General features: G+C 44.1%; 1 pseudogene; it reads right to left on the bottom strand.

Moving 5' to 3' along the window:
• The window catches only part of LOC127237067 (beta-1,4-galactosyltransferase 1-like), a 59,657-nt pseudogene that overhangs the window by 12,444 nt on the left and 21,994 nt on the right, over positions 1-25,219 (bottom strand).

A 25,219-nucleotide genomic window follows, 5' to 3' on the forward strand; every position in this document is an offset into this window, starting at 1 on the left:
AAAAGCCTCCTTCGGCTGTCCTAATTAACATGAGCAATCCAAACATCCCACCGCATCCCAGCCAAGTCTAACAGACCTCCCATTTTTCCTCTTAAAAACCACACCTGTAAGATCAGTCTTTACTGTCTTCTGCCTGAGTCAGAAATCGGCCACTTTACTTTTCTTCCCTGCTTGCCAAACCTCTCCATGAAAATAGGTGTTTGGATGTGGTTTGTGCCTAATCTGGGGCCCAAGAGGGAGCACCCCTCCCCCCCACCCATGCTGTGTGCGGTTCCCTCCTAAGAGTGACTGACCACACTCCTACGGGAGAATAAAGCATCAAAGTCACACAATTTGTGGTAGCCAAACCAAAATGGGAAGAATGGAATCCAAGACTCCTGCATTTCTCTCTGCACTTTGTTTACATCACTGCACTACACAGCCTGAGCTTGTCATTTTATTCCAGGGTCAACAGACAACAGCTGGGACCTGCCCAGAGCTTTGTAAAGTGACTCTGCTGGTTTACAGAGCTCAGTTTCGACTGAGAATCAAAGTAACTGTTTTTCACTTCTTCTTAATCAGTCCAAGTGTGCTCTTGGTCCCCAGTAGTCACATGTGGCATGTGAAAACAGACAGCAGTGGGCTTGAACTGTGAAACACCACAATAGACAGGCATGTGTGAGTCTGAGAGCCTGCATCTCATGTTACCATTGTCTCTGAGGTTCACTGTCTAACCCTGAGCAGGACAATAGTCCCAGCTCGTCTACTATAGCTAATTAGCCACATCTGCTGATCAGTCATGTTCAGTGGGAGACCACACTTCAATTTGTGTGTCTTCCTAATTAAACTGCAAATGCTGACTGCTTCTTCCTCTTGACCTGAAAAGCTTAGATTTTATCACCAAGTCCCTAGGCTCCTGTTTTATCAAAATGGTTTTTTTAAGTCCTGACCCTAAGTAACCAGGCAGACTGGACAACAGAGATAACTTCTAAATAACTATCTCATTTCCTAATTGACAGTAACTGTCTCGGTGTGATGAGCTAGCAAGATCTGATGTGTATTACAAAAGTGACTAAGATTCTACACTGCAGTGGGACTAGAGCATGAAATGGCTCCTTCCCTTACACAGCAGCCACCAGCCTGTCATTCCTTAGTCTTTGAAATGAAAGACTCTACTTGACCTGTATATGCTTAAGGAGAAATTATAGTAATTGACTTAACACTTGGAGGCCAGACATAACAATTATGAAATACAATTTGGCTATCCAAGGTAGCATGTTAAAAATATCACTGTTTACAAAATAGTAATAATGTGGTGGTGGTGATGTTGCTGTTTACTGCCCTGCAATCTCCTAACACAGAGATAAGGACAAGACTGATAGAGCATAAGATGGGAAAACTGTACAGGACCTATAGGGTACCCTGGTTCAAACTTAGTTTGCAGAGGAGTAAACAAAGAGTACACAGCCATCAGACTTTCAGGTGTTGTCACTAAATTAGAAGGATTTCAAATTTGAAGCTTGAGCCACATGGTGAAACCAACTTCAACCAAACAAGGCTGTTTTTACAATGAACTCTTGGAGGGAACTAAAGTCTGTAACAAATTCTGTGTCTTCTCAGGAAAATTCTTTGTTCCTTCTGTTAAAACAAAGTCAGCATCTGTGGATATATGGAAATTGCTACCTGGCATGCAAGGAAGCTAAGCTGTCTGCTGGGAGCTCCCAGGAAGGTATTTGCTTTGCTGGGAAAAAGGATGCTCATTGTTCACAAATGGGTCTTCACTGGCTGAGCCTAAGACTCTGAAGTGGCATGGACAGCAACAGCTACAATGTGACAACTTTATAAGTTGTCTAGGGAACTGTCCCTCACAAGCTCATGTGTTGAAATGCTTGAATACCAGCCTGATAATGCTTGGGGAGGTTGTAAATTATTTTTAACTCCATTTCTTTTTCTGAGAATTTCATATGTGAGTGCTGCATTTACATCATTTTGACATCCAGTTTCTCATTCCCATCTCCCCAATCTATCAAGTTCACAACCTCTTCTTTAATCATTAGTCTCTCACACACACAAAAGCTCTGTTCATTTAGTCTTGCTCATATGTACATGTATTTAGTGCTGGCCACTTGGGATTGGATAACCTGCCTACCAGGGCCTTGGAAGACTGATTAGGTCCTCTTACCCACCTTTAAAGTAAGAGAAACTATGATGCAATAAGCAGCATGGTCTAAGGTAGTTTTTCATGGCAGCCTAAGCGAGTTAATACACAGCCGTTCTGTAGAGAAGATGGGCATCACTTTCTTCATTCAGCTACCTTATGTGAATGCAATGGCTACCCAGGGAGTTAGACAGAGAACATCTGTCTGGACTTGTCTCAGACACACCAGCCATGTTACAAATTGCCAATGACCTATAGACCTATAGACCTACAGTTCACCGCAAATGAGAACCATGAACCTCTAGTTGTATAACCAGAAGGAAGTGGATTCTGCCAACAACCAGGAATGCTGGAGGAGCTCCAAGCTCTATCTAAGAGCCAGCCTGGCCAATAGCCATGTTATGGCCTGTGTAACAGGTCCAGCTAAGCCATGCCTGAACTCCATAGCCGTGGAAACATAAGATAACGAAGGATTTTATGCCACAAAGTGTATGGCCATTGGCTACATAGCAAGAAGGCTAAATCATACCTGCTAATGGATTTTTGTATTCTTGTGTCAAACAAGGAAGTGAAGCAGGTGACATTCATGTGACTCCAAGCCAGGAACACTCATAGACATTCAGGAGTCCCACTGGACCAGAGAAAAGAAAGACAAGTTAGGATATATGGAACTCTCTGTCACCAGCAAACAAATTTTCTCTCAAGGTTTGATGGAGTAGAACCGTGGCATAATTTGAAAAACACTAGAACGCTGACCAAAAATTGGCTTTACCCTCTGTGCTAGCTGTCGATTTGACACAACCTACACTCGGCTGGAAAGAGGGAGCATCAACTGAGGAACTGCCTAAATCAGATTAAAGTGACAGTGCCAGTCCACTGTGGGTGATACCATCCCTAGGCAGATGAATAAAGGATGCTATAGAAAGATGCCTGAGCCTGGATCAGAGAGTGAGTTAGCAAGCACCATTCCTCCAGAGTTTATTTGAGCACATCCCTGGAGTTCCTGCCCTGGCTTCACTTACTGATAGATTGAGACCTGGAAGTGTAAGCCAAATAAACCCTTTCCTTCCCAAGATGATTTTGGTCAGTGTTTTTTTTTATCACAGCAATGGAAAAGCAAGCTAGTACACCTTGCTATCTTGAGATCTCAGACATCCATCTCCAGGAGGTATCTCTATGCAATAAGAAGAATCCTGGAATCATCTTTTAAAACACATATGTCTGAGCCCCACCCATGACTCTGCAGTTAAGTCTGTATTCTTATCAAAGACACTCATATCCAGAGACTAGCCATAGCAAAACATCACCCCAAATGCATCCCATAAAATGAGGTATCAGACACAGAAAGACAAACCCTGCACACTCTCACATGTGGAAGCTAAGAACTGCAGCTCACTACGATTATCAAGGGACAGGAGTGGGCACCAGGGAAGGGCAGGGATGGGGAAAGATGGCTGACAGGGGTTGGAAATAGTTGCATAGAAGAACCCTGAACATCCAGGAACACAGCAGACACTGTGGGGGACATGGGTAATTGAATATATCAAAACAAAAAACAGGATTTGTTTCTGTGTTCCCATGCTGTGTTGCTGCCGTGAGGACCAGCCTTCAGCAGCCCAGGAATTGATGGGGGAGCCTTGAAATCAGGCGGACTAATTGCTCAATTGACTTTTCTATCTGAGGGTGTAACATTTAATTCTCTGGGGCTGGCCAGCGGGGCAAACTGAACTCACTGGGGTTGGTGAAAAAGGAACACACACACACACACACACACACACACACACACCTACACACACACACACCTACCTTTAGGGTCTTTCTATCATATCTCTCTCTCTCTCTTTTTTTTTTTACCTCTATCCAGGTGTAGCCCTTCTGTGTATTCTTAATATATCCCTTACCGCTTATTTACACCAGCAAAATCTTTCAAGCAGCATAAAAATTATAATGTGGTGACATTCTATTTTTCAGGTGAATATAAGTAAAAAAAGAAATGCTTCCCATTTCCCTTACATGACTGGTTTACATATTACAGGTGAAAAACAAATTATCTCCAAAAACCCACATACATTCATGTCCAAGCAACCTCTTATAGATTAACAGATTAGGCATACAAGATACTTTTCTCAGCCAGTTCTTTTTCTGGCAGACTACATTTTTAGTTACAAGAAAAAAAAATCAATTGCTTGATTATTTATCTTAAAAGCAAGAGCTTCATCCCAGAAGCTTCCAGAATGACCTGCAGGCCCAGAGTCTCCTTTCACCGGCCCTTTGTTACTTCTTATATACTCTTTGGGTAGCAGCCTTGGGAATCTTGTAAGTTTCAGGAACTTCCCAAGCCTTGTAAATTTTGTTTACTTCCTCAGTCTGAAGTTGCCTCCCTCCTGACCAATTGTTTGAAGTAGGAGGCTACTGGTATACAACATCCCAATACAAAGGCATGATGTCAAAAGTTGTGGGTATGCTATTACTTTCATATGACCATGCTATACTGAATATCTATAAAATTGCATACTGTGCCCCATAATATGCACAACTATGTACCATTTTTTTAAACATCACTTTAAACCCATTCTAGATATAACTGAAATTATGCAATCAAGTGCTCACATTTTTTCTTCATTTTAGATATCACTAGAAAGATATCTTCTCACCTCTGAGGCCAGCTTGGTTTCCCAGTCCTATCCTAAAGCATCTCTGCCTCGATGTTCTTTATTGGAGGTTGTTGCCAGCTCTCCAGTCAATGTGCAGCCTGTTCACTTTGTCCCAGTGCAGGCACCATGGACATGCTGCCCTCTCCCTGCTCCAGGCACAGGCAATCCCTTCGGCTCCATGTCTTACTTAGGTTTCTCTTGCTCTTATAACACTATGACCAAAAACAACTTGGGAAGGAAAGGGCTTATTTCAGTTTACATTTCATCAGAAAGGAAAGTTAAGGCACTAACTAAAGCAGAGGCCACAGAGGAATGATGCTTAATGGCTTGCTCTCCTTGACTTGCTGGACCAGGGATGAATCACCTGAAGTTGGCTTGACCCTCTCACATCCATCACTAATTAAGAAAATGTAGTCCCAAGCTTTCCTACTGGTTAATCTCATGGGAATGTTTCCTTATAGAAGTTTCTTTCTTTTTTTTTTTTTTTTTTTTTTTTTTTTTCAGGTGACCCAGCCTGTGTTAACAAACAACCAAAATAAAACCCCCACCATATCCCATAAGCAAAAACACTGAGACAGAAGCTGCAGATAACCTGAGTGGAGATTTGAAGAGGGGGGTGACCTGGAGAAGCTTTCTGAGACTCAGTTTACCTTTGACAGCTCTACCCTCCCCTGACAAGACGGTGGTGTGAAAGGCTGCCAAGAATGCCAAAGTATCAATGATTCCTCACTCCACCTGGTGTCATTTTGTCAGGTCCTGGCCTTGCGGCCGGGACCATCTTCCAGGTCCCCTTTGTTACCACTACCCCTAACACATATATGTACTCCTCCCTCAGTGTACATAGTTCCTAGTGACAGTTGTTTCAGACATACCTGACTAGTTCCCACTGAGCCATCTCTCCAGCCCACTAATTTACATCTTGATGGATCTTTGGCTACTCATCTTTCTTAGCACAGTGCTAAATAGTTGGTATAGGAAAGATGACATGTTTAAGGGTAAACTGTAGAAATCATTACTTTGTGTTTTGGGTAAGTATTGACTTTTCAGATGATAAGGGCACTCCACGGAGAACACGTTTTCTGATGGTGATTTAAGGGAGGGGCACCTAGCATTTTATCTTTGAAAGTGGAGTACTTTCCGTTAAAATTGCCATTCTAGCCACAGATTATATATGACATATGTAATTCCTTTCATCACAGTCATCAAAGTACTGGTCAGGGCTAGAGCTATGGCTCAGTGGTGAAGAGCACTGACTGCTCTTGCAGAGGACCTGGGTTTGCTTCCCAGCATCCATATGGCAACTCACCACCATCTGTAACTCCAGGTCTAAGGGATCTTCTGCCCTCTTCTGGCCTCTGCAGGCACTGCATGCATGTGGTGCATAGATGTACATTCCTGCAAACCTTCATATAGAATTTTTTAAAAAGATGAAAAAAACCTTTAAAATGACTAGTCATCCTGCCGTTTATGTCTTTTACACTTCCCACCTCCATTTCATGTACCTTCCTAATACAGTGCAAGGAAGAGGATAACTAACAACCGGAACTGAGTCCTTGCTCACCCGGGTTGCACAGCTGCTGAGGGGCGCACCTACATCCCTGCCGCTCTTCTTGCTGGCTGGGCTGCTGCTCTTGTTCGTCTATTCTTGGGTTCCCAGAAGCGTCCCTGACATAGTCCCATTCAGCCCTATTTCTCTGTAATGCAGGAATAAACACCTATTTGTAGGCAAATTGGCATACTTCACTTCCTAAGTAAAATTATTTTCATTCACCTTCAAAAGAAACGTAGCATTTATGAATAAGTCAGCCCTTTATGTTACATTGTTTTTCTCTGATCTATTTCCTCCCCTCTGAGCCTCATCATCCTCCAGCCCCAGGCCCTCTGGAATGTGGTGAGTCACTAGGATCCAGACACTGAAACGTCTATCCTCAGCTCTGGCCGGGGATTGCTCTAGAACCACGGAACTTATTCATCAGTGGGGTTTTTTAAACATCCTTTCCCCAAGGATCTAAAAATATTGCTGTCCGCACAATCACCACTAGTGAAGCTTGCATCTACTTACCTTCTTCCTGACAGACAGGTGGCACTGCCCTGTTCAACCTTCATTTAATGCCTTGTGTAGTAGTACCAGGCACAACAGCACTCAGTACACGCAATAAATCCACCTGGAGTACATTGAAAAACTCTGGTTCTGCTAATCCAAGCATAAGTGGGGAGACCAGAGAAGGGGACTTGCTGCTGGGTCAGCTGTATAGCCCCAGCTGGTGTCCTACATTCTGCTGGCTGTCCTTGTGGATGTCCAGGCAATGTCTTTGCCAACCACACAACTGCCTTGTCTTCCTATCCCCCTTCACCTTAATAAACAAGACTTTAAAGAAATGAGAGACCAGGGAGTGGGTAAGCATCCACAAGGAAGTCACCATCAACATTAAAATGGCTCACATCAGATTCTCAGTGTCAGGAATTGAATATTCTCATAACGGTATAAATGTTCATGGACACTTATAGAGAAAATTTATAATTCAAACATTTAAGTCAATATTTAAATATGAATTTCTAGACAGTTAAAAATTAATGGTTATAAACTATTGTGTGTTCATTTTTCAATTAGTATCCCCAAACACCGCATTTCCTTTCTGTTGTCGTGGTTTAGTGGCTTACAATACTGGGTTCTAGTTCATTGATGAGATGATAAAGCTGGGACTTGGGTGGTGGTGGTGCACACCTTTAGCCCCACCACTCGGGAGGCAGAGGCAGGCAGATCTATGTGAGTTCAAGGCCTGGTCTACAAAGCTGGAACCTAAGAATACTGTTCTATCACTTCCATGGTCAAGGGCAGAAAAAAAGAAATCCACACATGCCTGATCCTGCTTCTACCTGCAAGCATCTGGTTTTCTCCTGTCCTGTATGGTTCAGGACCCCCTGCCTAGAGAATGATGCTGCCCACAATGGGCTGTGTCCTCTTACATCAATTAATAATCAAGACAACCCCCCCAAAGACAGGCCCAAAGACCAAATGCCATGTAGGCATTCCTGCAATTCAGACTAGGGTGATTCTACATTGTGTCAAGTTGGAGGTTAAAACTAACCAACACAGTACACTTACATGTTAATGGTTACATAGTGCTTCATTACACAGGCATAATATTTTTATTGACCTATATTCATTGTGTATAGTGATAGATTTAGTGAACATGTTTTCATTCAAATATATCCTGTTCCTTAATATATTCATTCACCACCACTACAGTCCCTTGTCTCATTCCTAATTTTAGCAGAAAGACTTGAATGTTTCCCCATTTTTATATAACATTGTAATTTTCTTAAATGTGGTTCTTATTATATTGAGGTATGCTCTTTCTATTCCTAGCTTCTTTGGAGTTTTTAGGATGAAGTGATGTTGGACTCTGTCAAAAGCTTCTTCTACATCTATTGATATGGTCATGTGACAGTCTGTTTATGTGGTGTGTTATAGTGACTGATTTGTGTGTGTATTGAACCATCCTGGCTTCCCAGGAATTAAGCCAACTTGATCTTAGTAAAGGATCTTTTCAATGTATTGCTGAATTTGGTTTTGTCAGCATTTTATTGAGAATTTTTATAACTATTCACCAGAGATATTGGCCTGCCATTTTTTCTTATGTGCCTTTATCTGGGCCAGAATTGGAGTAATACTTGCTTTGCAAATTGAGCCTGATAGTGATGTTTTCATTTCTGTTTTATAAAACAGTTTGAGGAGCACTGGTGTTACTTCTTCATGAAAAGTCTGGCAGAGCTCTCTGCTTTAGGTCCATCTTCCTTGAAACTCTCGCACCATAAAAGTGAAGTGGGGGAAGAAGAGAACTTGCAGGCTGAAGCACAAGGGAAGAAAGATGAGGCAGCAGCCAGGGGAAATCAGCCTGTGCACCCACGAAGGCTGAGGAACAGAAGTAAGGGATGCTGGAGGCAGGGATGCTGGAGGCCAGGATACTAGAGGCAGGGATGATGAAGGCCAGGATGCTGGAAAACGGGGTGCTAGAGTTGGGGATACTGGAGGTGGGGATGCTGGAGGCCAGGATACTGGAGGCGGGGATGCGCAAGACCAGGGTGCTACTGCAAACCTTAGGACTGTATGCTACTGTCAGGAATAAGTCTCAGCAAATCTGGAGCTTCATGTCTCTCCAGAATAACTCCTGCCTTCCTGAAAGCCAAAACAGTCCTGTTGGCCCTCTGCCCTCCACCTGGGGCATTCTGGACCAATTCTGTCCTCACCTGTGACCATATGTGACTTGTATAAAATAAATTATCTTTCAGTCTCAGGTGAAGAACAGGAAAAAAACACTGACTGGTAGAATTCAGCTGCATCTTTCCAGGCCTAGGTGACTTTTTTTTAGTCAGGAGACTATTTTTTGTTATCTTCATATCATTCTCTTTATTTAATTTTGATAGGTTGCATGTGTGCAAAAATGTACCCATTTCTTCAAATTTTTCTAATTTATGGGAATAGAAGTTTTCAAAATATAATCTTCTGAATTTCATTTGTGTATGTTGTAATGTCTCTTTAGTCACTAAGTTAACTAATTTGGATCTTCTTTCTCATTCTTTCGGTCACTTTAGACAAGGGCTTGCCAGTTTATGCTTCATTGATTCTCAGTATTGCTGCAGTCACTTAACCCTTCTCTGGTGTTTATTATTTCTTTCAGTGTTCTGATCCCAGGTTTAGCTGAGACTTAATTTTTCTAGGACCCTGAGAAGCATCATGAAGTTACTTGTTTGAGCTTAGTATTTATTTATTTGTTTGATTTTGTTTTTCAGAGACAGGGTTTCTCTGTGTAGCCCTGGCTATTCTGGAACTCACTCTGTAAACCAGACTGGCCTTGAACTCAGAGATCCACCTGCCTCTGCCTCTGAGTGCGGGAATTAAAGGCTACCCCTGTTGTTCTTTCGTTACAGTTATAGGAGTAAAAGCTGGAGAAGGGTGGAAGTAAATGGTCCCGAGTGAGGGTCCCGAGTAAGTGGGGTCCCGAGTGAGGGTCCCAAGGTAAGGGACCACGTGAGAGAGCATAGCAGGTTCCATAGCAGGTGAGGGTGACTGAGGCCGTGAGGCGGAAGTAATAACATGCCAGGCAGATAGAGCTTGAATGAGGAGTTTATTTAGAAAGGGGAATGAGGGAGAAGGGAAGAGATATAGAGGCACCGGAAATAGAAGACGGGGGGGGGGAGATAAACGGGGGGGGTAACTAATGGCCAACTGAAAGCAGGAGAGAGAGAGAGAGAGCGCGCGTGCGCAAAAATGAGAAAGCAAACGAGCACATAAGTGGGCAGGGGTCTGACTTTTAAAGGGGTCCTTTACACCTGCCTGCAACCTAGTACTCATGGAACCCTGGGCTGACCAGAGTACTGCCTATGTGCATTCTGCCAGGTGACTGGGGCAGGCCAGTGTAATGCCTGAATCCTTACAACACCACCTGGCTGACCTGGCTCTGAGTCTTGAACTTTTTTTTTTCCTTAAGATTTATGTATATGAGTGCTCTATCTGCATGTGTGTGTGCAAACCAGAAGAGGGCATCAGATCCCATTATAAATGGTTGTGAGCCTCCATGTGGATGCTGGGAATTGATCTCAGGTACTATGGAAGAGCAACTAGTTCTCTTAACTTCTGAGCTATCTCTCCAGTCCCTAATTTTGTTTTATTTTATTAATTAATTTTTAAAAATTTATTTATTGGTTTTTCCAGATAAGGTTTCTCTGTGTAGCCCTGGCTGTCCTGGAACTTGCTCTGTTGACCAGACTGTCCTCGAATTCACGAAGATCCACCTGCCTCTGCTTCAGCAGTGATGGGATTGAAGATGTGTGCCACCAACTCCCAACTTGGTCTGGTGTTTTAATGCAAACATTTCTAGCTCCAAATTCACTCTTAGAAGTACTTCTGTTGGGGGCTGGAGAGATAGATGGGTCAGAGATTAAGAGCACTGGCTGTTCTTGTAGAGGTCATGAGTTCAATTCCCAGCAACCACCTGGTGGCTCACAACCATCTGTAATGAAATCTGGTGCCTCTTCTGACCTGCAGGCATACATGCAAGCAGAACCCTGATACATAATAAATAAAGAAATCTTAAAAAAAGAAGTACTTCTGTTGTTCCTACAGATTCCGGCCTATTTTATGTTTTCATTGTCTCTCAGATCTAGGATGCCCTTCCTAATAGTGGATGTCTTGATCCCCATGAGTGGTTTCCCTGGCTGTTCTTTCTGTTGCTGTCTTATGACCAGACAGGATACAAGAATTATCTCAATTTTGCACTTGTTAAGACTCTCTAAGGACAGCCAGGGCTACACAGGGAACCCCTGTCTCAAAAGAAGAAGAAGAAAGAAAAAAAAACCTCTCTCTGTAGTCTATACTTCTCTGTGTTAGGGTACTTTTAATTACTGGTTCTGCCTCGTTGCTTGCTATAAGTCTATGTAAGTTGTTTACCTTCTTGATTTAACTTTAACAAGTCACGTGTGTTCAGTAATTTATGTATTCCTTCTAAATTATCCACCTGTTATAGGTTTTCAACATATCCCCTAATGATTTTCAGATTTCATGGGAGCTTTTTAGCATTATCTCTCTTTTCAGCTCCAATTTTGTGAATTTTGGTCTTTTCTCTCTTTTGGTTAGTATGGATAAGAGTTTGTCAATTTTGCCTAGCTTCTCTAAGAACGAACTCTTTAGTTCTGTGTATTGTTCATTCAGTCTCCATTTTTAAAGATCTATTTTATTATTGTTTTAGTGTGTGTGTGTGTGTGTGTGTGTGTAGGTATGTGCACCTGAGTACAGATGCCTACAGAGTCCAGACATCAAATTCCCTGGAGCTGGAGTTACAGGCAGTTGTGAGCCACCCAACATGGACATTCTTAGGCACTGTACCATCTCTCCAGCCCCTTGTTTATTTAATTTTACAAGAATCTTTGTGATGAATTGTTCTTGCTTGCGTTATGTCCCCACTACTACTCAGAAGGAAATCCAACTGCAACAACATGTAAGGATTTCACAGCAGTTCTAGTGTTAATGTGGAGTGGAAAGCACTTGTCCATGTCTCTTAAATCCCCAGGAAGATTCAGACAGTGGCACTAGGGTACTAATTGGAAAATGGAGTTTATTTATCGTTGGAGCTAAAGACATTAATGATTAATAAATAAGCAGTAAAACAGAGAGGGGCTAGAGATAGAGAGGAAAAGAAGGGGAAAGAACATGAGTAATATACTGGAAAATCATCAAGAAATTATTATAGAGCAGGTGAAGAGAAAGGCAAAGCAATTCAAGCAACAAAAATGGTAAAGCAAAACAACTAAAACAATGTAAAAAGCATAAGTAAATAAATAAAAATTATAAAAGAAGTAAGATGAGATTGAAGACGTAGAGGGAGCAGGGGATAAGTGTGCCATGCTAATAAAGGTACCTCCATGTGCCAGAGCATAAATAAGGAATATGGGTTAACTTAGAATATAAGAGCTAGAGCTGTGCAATGGTCATGCACACCTTTAGTCCCAGCACTCAGGAGGCAGAAGCAGGCAGATCTCTGTGAGTTCGAGACCAGCCTGGTCTACAAGAGCTAGTTCCAGGACAGTCTCCAAAGCCACAGAGAAACCATGTCTTGAAAAATCAAAAATAAATAAATAAATAAAATGTAAGTGCTAGTTAGTAATAATAAGCCCAAGCTATTGACTGAGCATTTATAAATAATATTAAGTCTCTGTGTGGTAATTCAGAAGCAGCTGCTGGGTCAGGGAGCAGGCAGTTAGGAGAAAAAAAATGTCCCTTTACACTTCAACTGTTGTGTTATTCCTAGCAGTGGCCTTATTGGAGGACTGGGTTTCAAAACCCTATAAGGAGCTGGGTAGTGGCCCATACCTTTAATCCCAATACTCGGGAGACAGAGGCAAGTGAATCTTAGTGAGTTTGAGGCCAGCCTGGTCTACAAAGCTACACAGAAACACTGTCTCGAAAACAAAAAGTCTATAAGGGCATAAAACAGACAGGAGTTCAGTGGGTGATAATTTGTGAATTTCTTATGGAAAAATTAGGATTCTAACATATAACATATAACATAGGATTCTAACATATAAACAGACTTGGTGCTAGAGAGATGGCTCAGCAGTTGAGAACACTGGCTGTTCTTCCAGGAAACCATGGTTGGATTCCTAGCATCTATATGGCAGTACACCATCTGTGACTCCAGTTCTAGGGGATCTTATGCCCTCTTCTGAACTTCTTGAGCCCCAGATATCCATATGGTACACAGATACACATGCAGGTGAAACATATATAAAACATAAGATGATAAAATAAACAGACTTAAAGCTTGCCAGAATAATCTCCTCTGCCACGCCCAACATTAATAAAAGTATATGTCATCTGCAGATTAAAAGCAGGACTCTGGTAGAAAGCGCTAAATAAATTTCCATAGTAGCTTGATTGAGAAACAATCTGCAGTGATTTATCTGGGGCAAACTAAACCTAAGAGAAAACCCCCATCTCTATAATGTCAAAACCATCTTTTAAACCCTGTGCTGTGCCTGTAGACATCAGTAAAAATCTTCAGATTAAAAAAACATCCACATTAGTACCTAAACAGTAAAGGTAAAACATGATGTGCCAGGTGCAAGAGAGATGGCCCAGTGGTTAAGGCACTGGATGCTCTTACAGAGAACCTGGGTTCTGTTCCCAGCTCCCACACGGCAGCTAACAACCATCTGTAACTCTGGTTCCAGGGGATCCGATGTCCTCTTTTGGCCTCCACAGACACTACACACAGGTGGAGCACACACATTCACACAAGCCAAACACTCATACACATATAATAAAAATAAATCAATCTTAAAAATACAAAACTAAACTTTCTCTCGGTCTATTAAAAAAAAATGTCATGTTCCTCTTTGACAATGTTTTAAGGTGTTTCTAGCCTGTAATGCCTGACACGAAGGGATGGAGTTATTCTTTGAGCCCATTCACTTCTTTTCGATACTATATATATATATATATTTATATATATACATATATATATACACACACACATATATATATAAATATATATATATATATATCCAAGTCCATTTAAATGAAAACAAACATTTATAGACAATATTTGGGAATTTGGCCATTGTTCTTCCCAAAGTGCTTCCTGCTGGTAAGGGGCACTGTCATGGGGGATTCTAAGAAGATGCAGAAATCCTGGCTGTAGTCTGTAAGGCCGCTTTGTCCAGCTGTTTTGAATGTAGGATCACCTGGTACTCTGTTTCAGGTGGTCTGGCTTGATCAAACCACTGGGGAAAAGGATTTCTATTTTTGTTTCCACAGAAAATGAAAAGCTGTGGATTCCTTCCAGACTAATGTGGTTTGATCAAGCCAGACTGCCTTTTCAATACTCTTTATGCCATGGCTATTCAACTCTCCACCCAATGTTGACCTCACACCTCCGGCCACCCTGTAGGTCTTCTGTCCTTTACACCATCTAAATCTTCAGAGCCCTGGGCACCTTCGGGTTTTATGGAGCACTTTCTGGTGTGTCTTCTCATTTGGATTAGTTCCTTTAGCATCCCTGATCCCTTTCCCACTGGACAGGGAGGTCCTGAGAGGCCCACATGCCCGTGGCTCACTTTTGTCTTGTCTCCTTCCTTTATGATTTCACAGTCAGTCTCCAGGAGACTACTTTACACTGATGTCTATGTGTTGGCTGCTTCCTCCATGTGCTCCCCTAAAGCAGATCCCACACATACTGGAGCATTTTTATTAAGTATTGCTGGCATCTAAGAGCTGAGTCACACACCATTACTATGCGTGTCTGGCTCTCAGAGAAGAATAGCAGACGGAAAAATAAATCATACCGGGAGTCCGGCGGTGGTTGTGCCAGCCTTTAATAGCAACACTCGGGAAGCAGAGGCAGGCAGATAGATCTCTGTGAGTTCAAAGCCAGCCTGGTCTACAAAAGCTAGTTCCAGGACAGGTGCCAAAGCAATACAGAGAAACCATGTCTGGAGAAACAAAACAAACGAAGAAGAAGAAGAAGAAGAAGAAGAAGAAGAAGAAGAAGAAGAAGAAGAAGAAGAAGAAGAAGAAGAAGAAAGATTTTATAAGGTATTGTGAGCATGCAGTTTTCCAAACTTTAAGAAATTAAATAGTTCCATTGGGCAACAGTGACCACTACATGCCTTTTGCCTCCTAATGACATGGGAATAGGGCATGCTTCTCCCCTGAAAAACACTAGAATAACACAATAAATACATTGAAATAGGATCCACACAAGAGCAGAGGCAGAAATTAGTTGAGTAAGATTTTAGAATCGTGATCCCACAATGGCCCTTGAAGGCCGAAGAGAACAGATCAATGCCCAACCAAAGAATGAAAAGTGTTCCAAGAAAATGGCTCCTGAGCCCGGGGCTGGGACAAGTCTGAGTCTTTGAACTTCTGTTATGAGACTGGCCAAGGGAGGGACTACTTTAAACCGAGGAAACAGGAAGTCCATAGATAAAAATTTGTTTTGTTTTTTAGGAGGATGGTTGTTCTAGAAGCATTCTTCCAGGAAACCAGTCCTTTCCTACCTAGAGGTTCAAGCTTCCTGAGAAAAACATAAATAGCCTCCTCTCTCTCTCTCTCTCTCTCTCTCTCTCTCTCTCTCTCTCTCTCTCTCTCTCTCTCTCTCTCTCATAATGTGGAGGCTCGTTTAGTCACTAAAAAGCTGCAGAAATGGGGCTGTCCACCCCCCTCCCCCCACACCTTGCTATCGGTACAGGAAGAGTATGAGTAACTTTGAAGAGAGCCTGGAGAGAGACAAGGGGCAGAAATAAAGGAAGGAGGCAGGGTGGCCGGGTATGTACCATTGCAGCTGGGCATCAGGCAGGGTGCCATTCTCCTCGAAGAAGGTGGCTCAGTTTCAGCCAATGATTAAGTGGGAATAAACCATTTTCAAATCTCTCCCTTTCCCTTTGGGAGGTAGCTAGAACGGGATGGTTTTAGTGAACCACAGCACCTCCTGGTGGTGACCTGCTGAAGTGCAACCCCTGTGGAGTTACATGCCGCCTGCAAGGCAGAAGGGAAAAGAAGTACAACTTCTCTGGTTGGGACACTCTGTATTTTCCTAAATAACAGACTGCACCTCCAAAGGCACTGGCTTCAGCTTTCTTTCAAAGTTACTTTCCCCATTGGTTCAGCTCCATCCTCCCCTTGGATACAGGCTCCTTCACGGGAGAGCCCCCCACCCCTACCCCTCTTCATACCCTGCCCTCATGCAAACTGATTCCCTTCTCCTGGAAGCAACACAGGCTCCCTCGCTCAGCTTCCTTCTCCTTAGCCCCTACTAGCAGCGTGGGGGAACAGCTAACAGAAACCAGGATGAGCCTTGGCTGTATTCTGGATTACTATGCAATGGGATTTTGTTCTAGAGTCCAGAGTTCTAGAGTCTAGACCCCAATATGGCCCAGACAAGAGTGGGTATACAGGTAAACAGCAGGGGTAGATGTGATCAGTGAACAGAAAATTCCTAAGAGAAAGTATCTGAAGTGGGATTGACTTAATAAGATTCACCAGGAAGAAGGGAAGACGGGAGCCTCCTCAGACATCAGATGGAAGCATGGTAACTGGAGTGTGTGTGCTGTGGGGGGAGGGGCCCCAACTGACCCTTCAGGGCTCTCTAATAGAATTAGATTTCACAAAGATGGGCTTTGTTATACCCAGGGCGGGGTCCTCTGTTATCCAACCAAACCTGCTTTGCCCGCTCACGTGAGTGGTCTTCCAAAGAGTTTATTCATGGGGGAGTGAAATCCCCCAACACAAATATGGGCTCCCCTGAAAACACGCTTGAAGGGGCTTATGGGGTAGAGAAACAAGCTCTCTGAGCACACAGAGAAATGGTTGGAGGGAAGAAACGTGACGTTGTCTGTCATGTGACTGGAGGGGAGAGATATGATGTCATCTGCCACGTGGGCAGCTAAACTTCATGGCTCTTGAGGAAACATGTGGTCAGAAACTGACCATGTTGGTGTAAAGTGTGGGTGGGGTTTTGGTCCTCTGGTGTGAAAGGGTGACACATGGGACACCTGTGTGGGTCCCAATGAGGGTTTGGTGGCTTTGGTGAGTTTGAGATCAACAAAACTATCGATAAGGCCCTAAGACATAATCCACAAGGAGATCTCTTCAAAGTTTCACTACAAAGTACTGCTCGGACCAAATGGAACATACGGAATTAATCCAGACAATTCTGAGTGTCACTATGGGAGGCAGCTGAAGATGGGGTCTCTGTAAACCCCACCTCCAGGCAGCAGCTCTGGCCAGGATGGGAAAGAAGGAAAGAAGGTGATCGCCTGGGGGTGGAGATGTTCTGGAGAACTCTCCAGAGTATTTTGTCCCTAAAGCAGCTTGCTTTCTGGAGAATTTCTGAGAAATGACATGATTGTTAACAAAATAGCTCTCGCATGTCACTGTTGATGGCCAGTATAAACACCATATCCTTGGATCAAAGAAACCACCCATCAAAGAAAGTGGACAAGGCCAGGAATTCCATCTTTCGGACTGTTAGGTAAGGGCTGTTTCTTTAAATGCTGAGGATTAAAAAAAAAAAAAATGACAGCACTGCAGAGGTCTGAGTGAAGCATCTCCTATGCCCCAACACACTATGCCCTAAACCCTTGTGCTGAGAGAAGCATCTCCTATGCCCCGACACACTATGCGCTAAACCCTTGTGCTGAGTGAAGCATCTCCTATGCCCCGACACACTATGCGCTAAACCCTTGTGAATTCTGTGTGGTTTGGACCTGGAAACAATCCTGTGAGGTCAGTACTATTGTCAGCATTTGAAAGATGAGGAAACAAAGGAAACAGCTCAGAGAGGCCATTAACTTGCCTAAAGGCCACAGTGACTGTGCCCTGGGCTCTGTGCTGGCCTCCTTCCTGGACTGTATAGGATGCCATACTTCCTGGCACTTGTGGGTTCCCAGGCTCTTTTCAAAGTGCTCTGCAGGTGTCCCCTCACTGCTCATAACAACACACCCACACCAGAGGAGGACACACAGCAGGGATACCAGGTCACAACAGAGGCTCAGCCAGCCACCCAGGACAGCGAACAAGTACCAAGGGCCAGAATGGGGCCTGGAGACAGGCAACTCCTGCTCTGAGGCCAAAACCTTCCCAAGCCCGGGCCCCAGGTGGCTCTCAGTCTTGCCCATGTAGCTTCTATACAAATAACCTCACAAATTGACTTGTGTGGGTGTTTTGTTTTTAAGTCAGTTTCTTTTGAGTGGTTTTGGTTCTTCATTGTTTTGTATTTGACAGGGTCTCACTGTGCATCCCTAGCTGTCCTGGAACTCACTCTGTAGGTCAGGCTGGCCTTGAACTAAGAAATCCACCTGCCTCTGCCTCTCAAATGCCCAGGGTTAAAGCTTTATACCGCTCTGCACAGTCTAACACAATAATTGAAGGCAATGGTGTGAATGAAGGATGTTGTGGCAAGGAATGCCCACATAAGAACCAGATTTGTCTTTACCACCACTGGTAATGTTACTAGCAATCACATGCCAGAAAAAGAAGGGCTGCAAATGGGAGGATTTGGGTCACAAAATCAGAGGAAAGAGAGACCAGAAAAGAAAAGCAAGGAAAGCTTTGGAGACAAGGAGAGACACAAGCTGATACGGTGCCCAGTGCTCCCCATCCATGATGATACAGTGCCCAGTGTTCCACACCCATGGTGATACAATGCCCAGTGCTCCCCACCCATGGTGATACAGTGCCCAGTGCTCCCCACCCATGAAGATACAGTGCCCAGTGCTCCCCACCCATGGGGATACAGTGTTTGGTGCTCCACACCCATGATGATACAGTGGCCAGTGCTCCCCACCCATGGTGATACAGTGCCCAGTGCTCCCCACCCATGGGAGATACAGTGCCCAGTGCTCCCCACCCATGGTGATACAGTGCCCAGTACTCCCCTATCCAATGATGATACAGTGCCCAGTACTCCCCACCCATGAAGATACAGTGCTTGGTGCTCCCCACCCATGGTGATACAGTGCCCAGTGCTCACCTATCCAATGATATAGTGCTTAGTACTCCACACTCATGATGAATGAGTACCTGATCCTCCCCTGCTCAAGATCACATAGTACCGTATACTCCCACACACCAAACACACACAAAATCACTTGAGTGTGTTTGAATCTGGCCTCCTTTAAGGGAAGGGTGGCCACTAGCTGACTCTACTCTCTACCTTTTTGCACTCTTATGGCTCAATGGACTCCGTGTCTATCGGCTCTTGTAAGAAGTGCTGAAAATGGACATGCCTTTCATCCCAGCACTCAGGAGGCAGAGGCAGGCAGGTCACTGTGAGTTCGAGGCCAGCATGGTCTACAGAGTGAGTTCCAGGACTACTCAGAGAAACCCTGTCTTGAAAAAACAGCAACAAAAAAGTGCTAAAATGAATAATTGCATGTCAAATATAATTAGTCACTTTTTAAAATTTGAGACACAGGGGGGCTGGAGAGATGGCTCAGAGGTTAAGAGCACTGGTTACTCTTCCAAAGGTCCTGAGTTCAATTCCCAGCAACCACATGGTGGCTCACAGCCATCTGTAATCTGGTCTGGTGCCCTCTTCTGGTGTTGAAGCAGACATGTAAGCAGAGCATTGTAAACACAATAAATAAATCTTTAAAAAAAAAATTTGAGACACAGGCTCACCATGTAGCCCAAGCTAGCCTCTTCCTTCTTTTTAGCCTCCAGATTATCTGGGATTACATAAAGTTTATTGTACACTAAATAAATATTTTGAAGACCTTATACTGCATAAGAATTATTGTCTGGGGCTAGAGAGATGGCTCAGTGGTTAAGAACACTGTGTGCTCTTCCAGAGGACCCAGGTTCAATTCCCAGTACCCACACGGCAGCTCTGTAACTCCAGTTTCAGGGGACCTGACAGTATTGCATATGAAAACAAAAATAACTGTTTGTTCTTGGCTGAGCAGTCAGCCCTCCTTAAACCCTCCCTAACCCCATGGTAGAAAATGAAAATTCTACCTAGAGGCCATTCCCTGGCAGTTCATTTTAATTGAATGCTAGAGGGTTAGAACAGGTTGGAACAGAATGCTTTAGGACACACACACACACACACACACACACACACACACACACACACACACTACAGCTGGGGCAGGGAGGGAGGGAGAGGGGGAGAGCTTTACACAATGAAGTTTATTTCCAGCTTGTGTTACGTGCGCTATAAGGACCTGGTGGGAAAGTGTGACCATCCACAGACCAGCATGGGAGTCACTTCCCAGATATTGGTAGAATGGGAACTGAATGAGGAATAGACTCTTGTGTCACCTTCTGCCCACATTTCTTGGGCATAAAAAAAAGCAAGTCACAGGATGTGTACAACTTTAAACGAGGCAATAAAATGCAAATTTAGACTGTGCCTAGAAAAAGAGAATTCATTCACTCACGTCCAACCCTAATGACTGGGACATCCCGTAAATGTCACTGGAGAAAGGAAATGGGAGCAGAGCACAGAAGTGTGTGATCACCCCCCCAAAAAAAAGGGTCTCTTTAACTCTGTGACCTCAAATGAAGACTGACATGAAGATTTTCCCAAGAACAATGGCAGGTGTTAAAAAAGCGTCAGCCAGGAGGTACTGAGCCCCAGTACCCTAGGGCCCTGGGTAAGCCAGCCAAAGTCCACCGCCTGAACAACCAACCTCTAACAAGGTCCCCTGGAGTGACCAAATGAGGCCACCTCTCCCTTGTAACAAGTCAAATGCTGTCTTTCTAAAGTTCACATTTTGAAAGACGTCCCCCTCCCTCCCCAGTCCTGTGGTTGGAGCCCCAAACTTCGTGAGGTCTGGAGTTACTCCATTCACGAATGAATCGCTGCCTGCTCAGATGAACACTATAGAAGGGTGAGAGTGAGTGTGTGTGTGAGCATGAGGGAGACACTGCGGGGAACTGGAGGCTATGCATGAGTACTGATGAGACAAAGAAAACATGGACATACCGATTTAAGAACTAGACACTGAGCTCCGATGTCCCAAAGCGCTGGAGTTGACGTACTCAAGCTGTAGGCAAAGAGAATATTTGAAATTGTCTTGCTCACAGTTCTCATGATTCTTTTTTCTTTTCTTTTAATTTTTAGATTGATTTATTTTACTTCTTGGGTATGAATCTTTTGCCTGCGTGCAGGTATGTACACCACATGAGTATCTGTTGGATTCCATGGAACTCGGGTTATGGATAGTTGTGAGCCACCATGTGGGTATGGGGATCCTCTGGAAGAGTAGTCGATACTTTTAATGACTGAGCCATCTCTCCAGTCCCCAAACCCCCATGATTCTTAATGGTAAGAGCTGGAAGGCTGGCTAAGTGGTTAAGGGTACTGGCTGCTTTTGCCAATGACTTGGGTTTGATTTCCAGCACCCACATGGTGGCTCACAAGCATCCCTAACTCCAGTTCCAGAGGACACAATGCCCTCTTCTGGCTTCTGAAGGTACCAGACATGCAAGTGGGACACACACATACATGCAGGCAAAACACTTTTTTGAAAAGTAGTCCTGTAACTGGACAGTAGTAGCACATGCTCAAGAGGCAGAAGCCAGCCTGGTCTACAAAGTCAGTTCTAGGGCAGGCAGAGCTGTTACACAAAGGGTGTCAAGACTTCCTTTGATCTTTAGCTCACTGATTCTACACGCAGCTACCAAGCCAACAGGGCCTGCTACTCCTGATAGATTTTAACCACTGCATTTGGTAAAAACAGTAGACAGAGCCAGGACTACTGGGAGGGAAAGGAAGCTGATGTTAAGGCAACATTCTAGCATCTTCCCCTGGGGGCACTCCCGAAAGCTGATGTCCAGGCACTGGGCTTCTCTATACAGGGGAAGCCCTGTAGTGTGTGACAGTCATTCATGCCAAGCCCCCCCGCCGTGGCTCTGTGACCCCCTGAGAAAGGAGAATACACACTTGAGCTGGCAGGGTGAGGATGGATGCAATGCACAGCTGAGCCCAAGAAGCGGCTGCCTGCCAGAGTGAGCTGCTCCCTTCCCTCTGCTCTTTGGCCAAAGCTTTGCTTCTCACAGTGAGGTACACATTCATCAGGGCCCCACTGGGAGAGAAAGAGCCTGAGAGCACACTGAGGAAGTGCTGGCCACACAGCTTTGTCAGTAGGGCAGGAAGATAGAGACACCATGAAAGGCCATAATGTCACTCCCCTGAAATTCAGGCTGCCTAGAAAAGTCTGTGCTAAGTGAATCAAAGCTTCTGCAGCCTGCTTTTCCTCCCATCTTGCTAACCAGTAAAAGTCCCCGGCCACACCCCCACCCTAGCCAATACCCAGTGACCAGCTCACCTGCCTCAAATCTTTACAAAGTAACCGATGTTTATACTTTCTTAGAAAAACATTGCAGTGTGTGCCTAAACTACTAAAAGTACACATTTTTTAAAAAGTCACTTTTAAATGCTGACTTCCTGTTTGGGGTTTAACTGTGGTCCTGGAGACTAAACCTCTGGCCTCACACATGGCAGTATACCGAATTCCAGGCCAGCCTAGGCTGCACTGTGAGATCCTGTCTCAAAAACCAAACCAAGTTCAGAAGCGTCACGTTAATGGCTGCCATTTGAAAATAAGGTTTGATTGTCCTCTGGCGAATGTCCTCATGATGCATGCATCAGTTACTGATACTTGTTTTGGGAATTCAAGTGAACAGCTGTTGTATTCAGTCAAGCTCACACTGAAAATATTCTTCTATCAGTAGCGTTTGCTTCTAGCATTTGGATTCTCCTTCCAAAGGTGTAGCTGGCCGTGATGAGCTCAAGACATGCCATGCCAAAATATGGCAGCCTGGTGTGCAAGAAGACAAAAGCAGAAATACCAGTGTCAGTTCCCTTCAGGAAGGGGATTACTCTGGGGAAGAGGCTGTGGGAGCAGCTGATTGTCCAGCTTGGTCTTAGGAAGCATGAGGCCCCAGGTTCAATCCTGAACAATCAACTAACCAGGGAAGGACGTCTGATGCCCATGAGAGGTACAGTTTCTGGAGTTCCTGGAGTCACAAGGTCCCTGAGAAGAGTCTGCATAAGTGGGCTTTGATCCTTATCAATACGAGATGGCACTTTGTTATCCCATTGCAAATCCCACGACAACTTCCTTCTTCATCTAGCCAAACCAGAAAGGAGTTGAGCACACCTCTTCTCTCTGGCTGCAAGACTCCATTGCAAGGGCCCCTGAGCCACATGACACATGGCATCTGCTTTATCTGGTATTTCTAGGAGACACCATGTTACAGCAAACTTCCTGCTCCTCTGGTTCTTATAACCTTTCCTCCCCTCTTCTGTAGTGATCCCTGAGCCTTAGGTGCAGGAGCTGTGTTGTTTATGGGACCAGCTGGGGCAGTACATACACAATACATACACATATATACATACATACATAATACATAATACATGAATATATATACATACACACACACACACAAAATTAAAGAAAAAAGATCACGAATTTGAGAGAGCACAGGAGTTGCCTGGGAAGGCTTAAAGAGAGGAAAGAGAAGGAGAGAAGGGGAAACAATGTAATTTTATTATAATTTCAAAAGGTAAATTATTATTTTAAAATCTGTTTTGTTGCCTTTGATAAAAAGAAAGCAGGCCGGGGCATGCCTTTAATCCTAACACTTGGGAGGCAGAAGCAAGACTGTCTCTATGAGTTTGAGGCCAGTCTGGTCTACCACAGAGAGTTCTGGGTCAGCCAGGGCTACACAGTGAGACCCTGTCCCAAACAACAACACAAGACACTGAAAACCCTAGCATTAAAAACACATAGGTCAACTCTGTTCATTGGGTCTTCATTCGCAGCACAGGAAGTTTCTATTAAATGGATTTGTGAGCTTCCCCTTACTGTGGGAGCCTCTGCCATGATTCTAAGCTGGTAAGAGAGGACATGGATGAGATTGATGGACATTTCCACACTTGGTGGCTACCCAAAACCATGTTCTCCAGAGGGTGTCTATGGCACACTGTTCTGGTGAATCAGTAGAGAGACTATTCCCAGGAGACAATGGGGCCGGAAGTGATGTGACGTTTGTACGTGATGAGGTACTCATTTCTCAAATAAAAAAAATCTGTGAAGAGAAGAATTATGACTACTATTTACAACAACTTTTCATAAACATCCCCAAATTCCAGGCACAGGACAAAAGACATGACTCACCCTTCATGGACAGCGGCACAGCCAGGGAAGTGGCCCTGGGGAGGATTGCTTCCGTAATAATGCCTGAGGATGGCTCTCAAGAGGTCTGTAGGAAGCTGATAATAGGGCATTTTGCTGGAGGGTCGCTGGTGAAAATCTAAGTTTTGAAGAGCATTTCCTTAGTTAAAAATGTCTCGTTTCCAGATCTTGACTTGAATTTTTACAGGTCTGTGGCTGGAAAGATGTGTTCGCCATTGTGTCTCAAAATGGGATAGTCCTTGAGAGTGTGGCTCGGAGTCTCCTGTTGCCTCTCTCTCTCTCTCTCTCTCTCTCTCTCTCTCTCTCTCTCTCTCTCTCTCTCTCTCTCTCATGTCATCCTGTGGCTGCCATAATCCTAGCTGCAAGAGGCCTTCCCATGGTTACAGGTATCTGCACATATCTACGCTTGTCAAAAGGCTATACCCCAGCCTCTTTAGTCCCACTTAGTCTGAGGTGGGGTTAAGAGTCTGACTCTTTTTTGTTTGTTTGTTTGTTTGTGTTTGTTTTTTGTTTTTTGAGACAGGGGTTTCTCTGTATTGCTTTGAAGCCTGTCCTGGAACTAGCTCTTGTAGCTCAGGCTGGTCTCAAACTCACAGAGACCTACCTGCCTCCTGAGTGCTGGGATTAAAGGCGAGCGCCACCAATGCCCGGCTAAGAGTCTGACTCTTACAAACATTCCAAAATGTTCCTCAGATCTTCAGAACAAGTCCAGAAATGTTGAAATTTAGTCAGCTTCTCATATTTTCAAAAAGTAGAAAGTAAGTGTTGGTGTGCAGAAATCTCAGACCCTTGCACATTGCTGATGGGAATATAAAACAGTGCAATCCTTCTAATGTTGTGACCCAGGAACTCCCATTCTGGATATACACTGAACGTGTCAGAAAGCAAGATCTTAAAGAGAGATTTGCTTATTCATGTTCATCATAACTAAGAGGCAAAAGCACCCCAAGTATCTATTGATGGATTATTGCATATAGTGTGTATGTGCAGTGGAATATGACACTGCCTTGAAAAGGAGGTGACAAATGGATGAGATGTGACAACATCATTCTGTTTGAAATAAGGCTTTCACAAAAGACAAATCACTGCCAATGGGTACAGGACCTTCATTTACAGCAGAGTAGAATGGTGGGTGCCTGGGCAGGGAATAGAGGGAACGGGGAGTGGTTGTTTAGTGGTACAGATATTCATAAGATGAAGTGCTTTGGAGACGGGTGGTAGT

The sequence above is a fragment of the Phodopus roborovskii genome, unplaced genomic scaffold (genome assembly GCF_943737965.1).
Source record: "Phodopus roborovskii unplaced genomic scaffold, PHOROB, whole genome shotgun sequence".
Taxonomy (NCBI): Eukaryota; Metazoa; Chordata; class Mammalia; order Rodentia; family Cricetidae; genus Phodopus; species Phodopus roborovskii.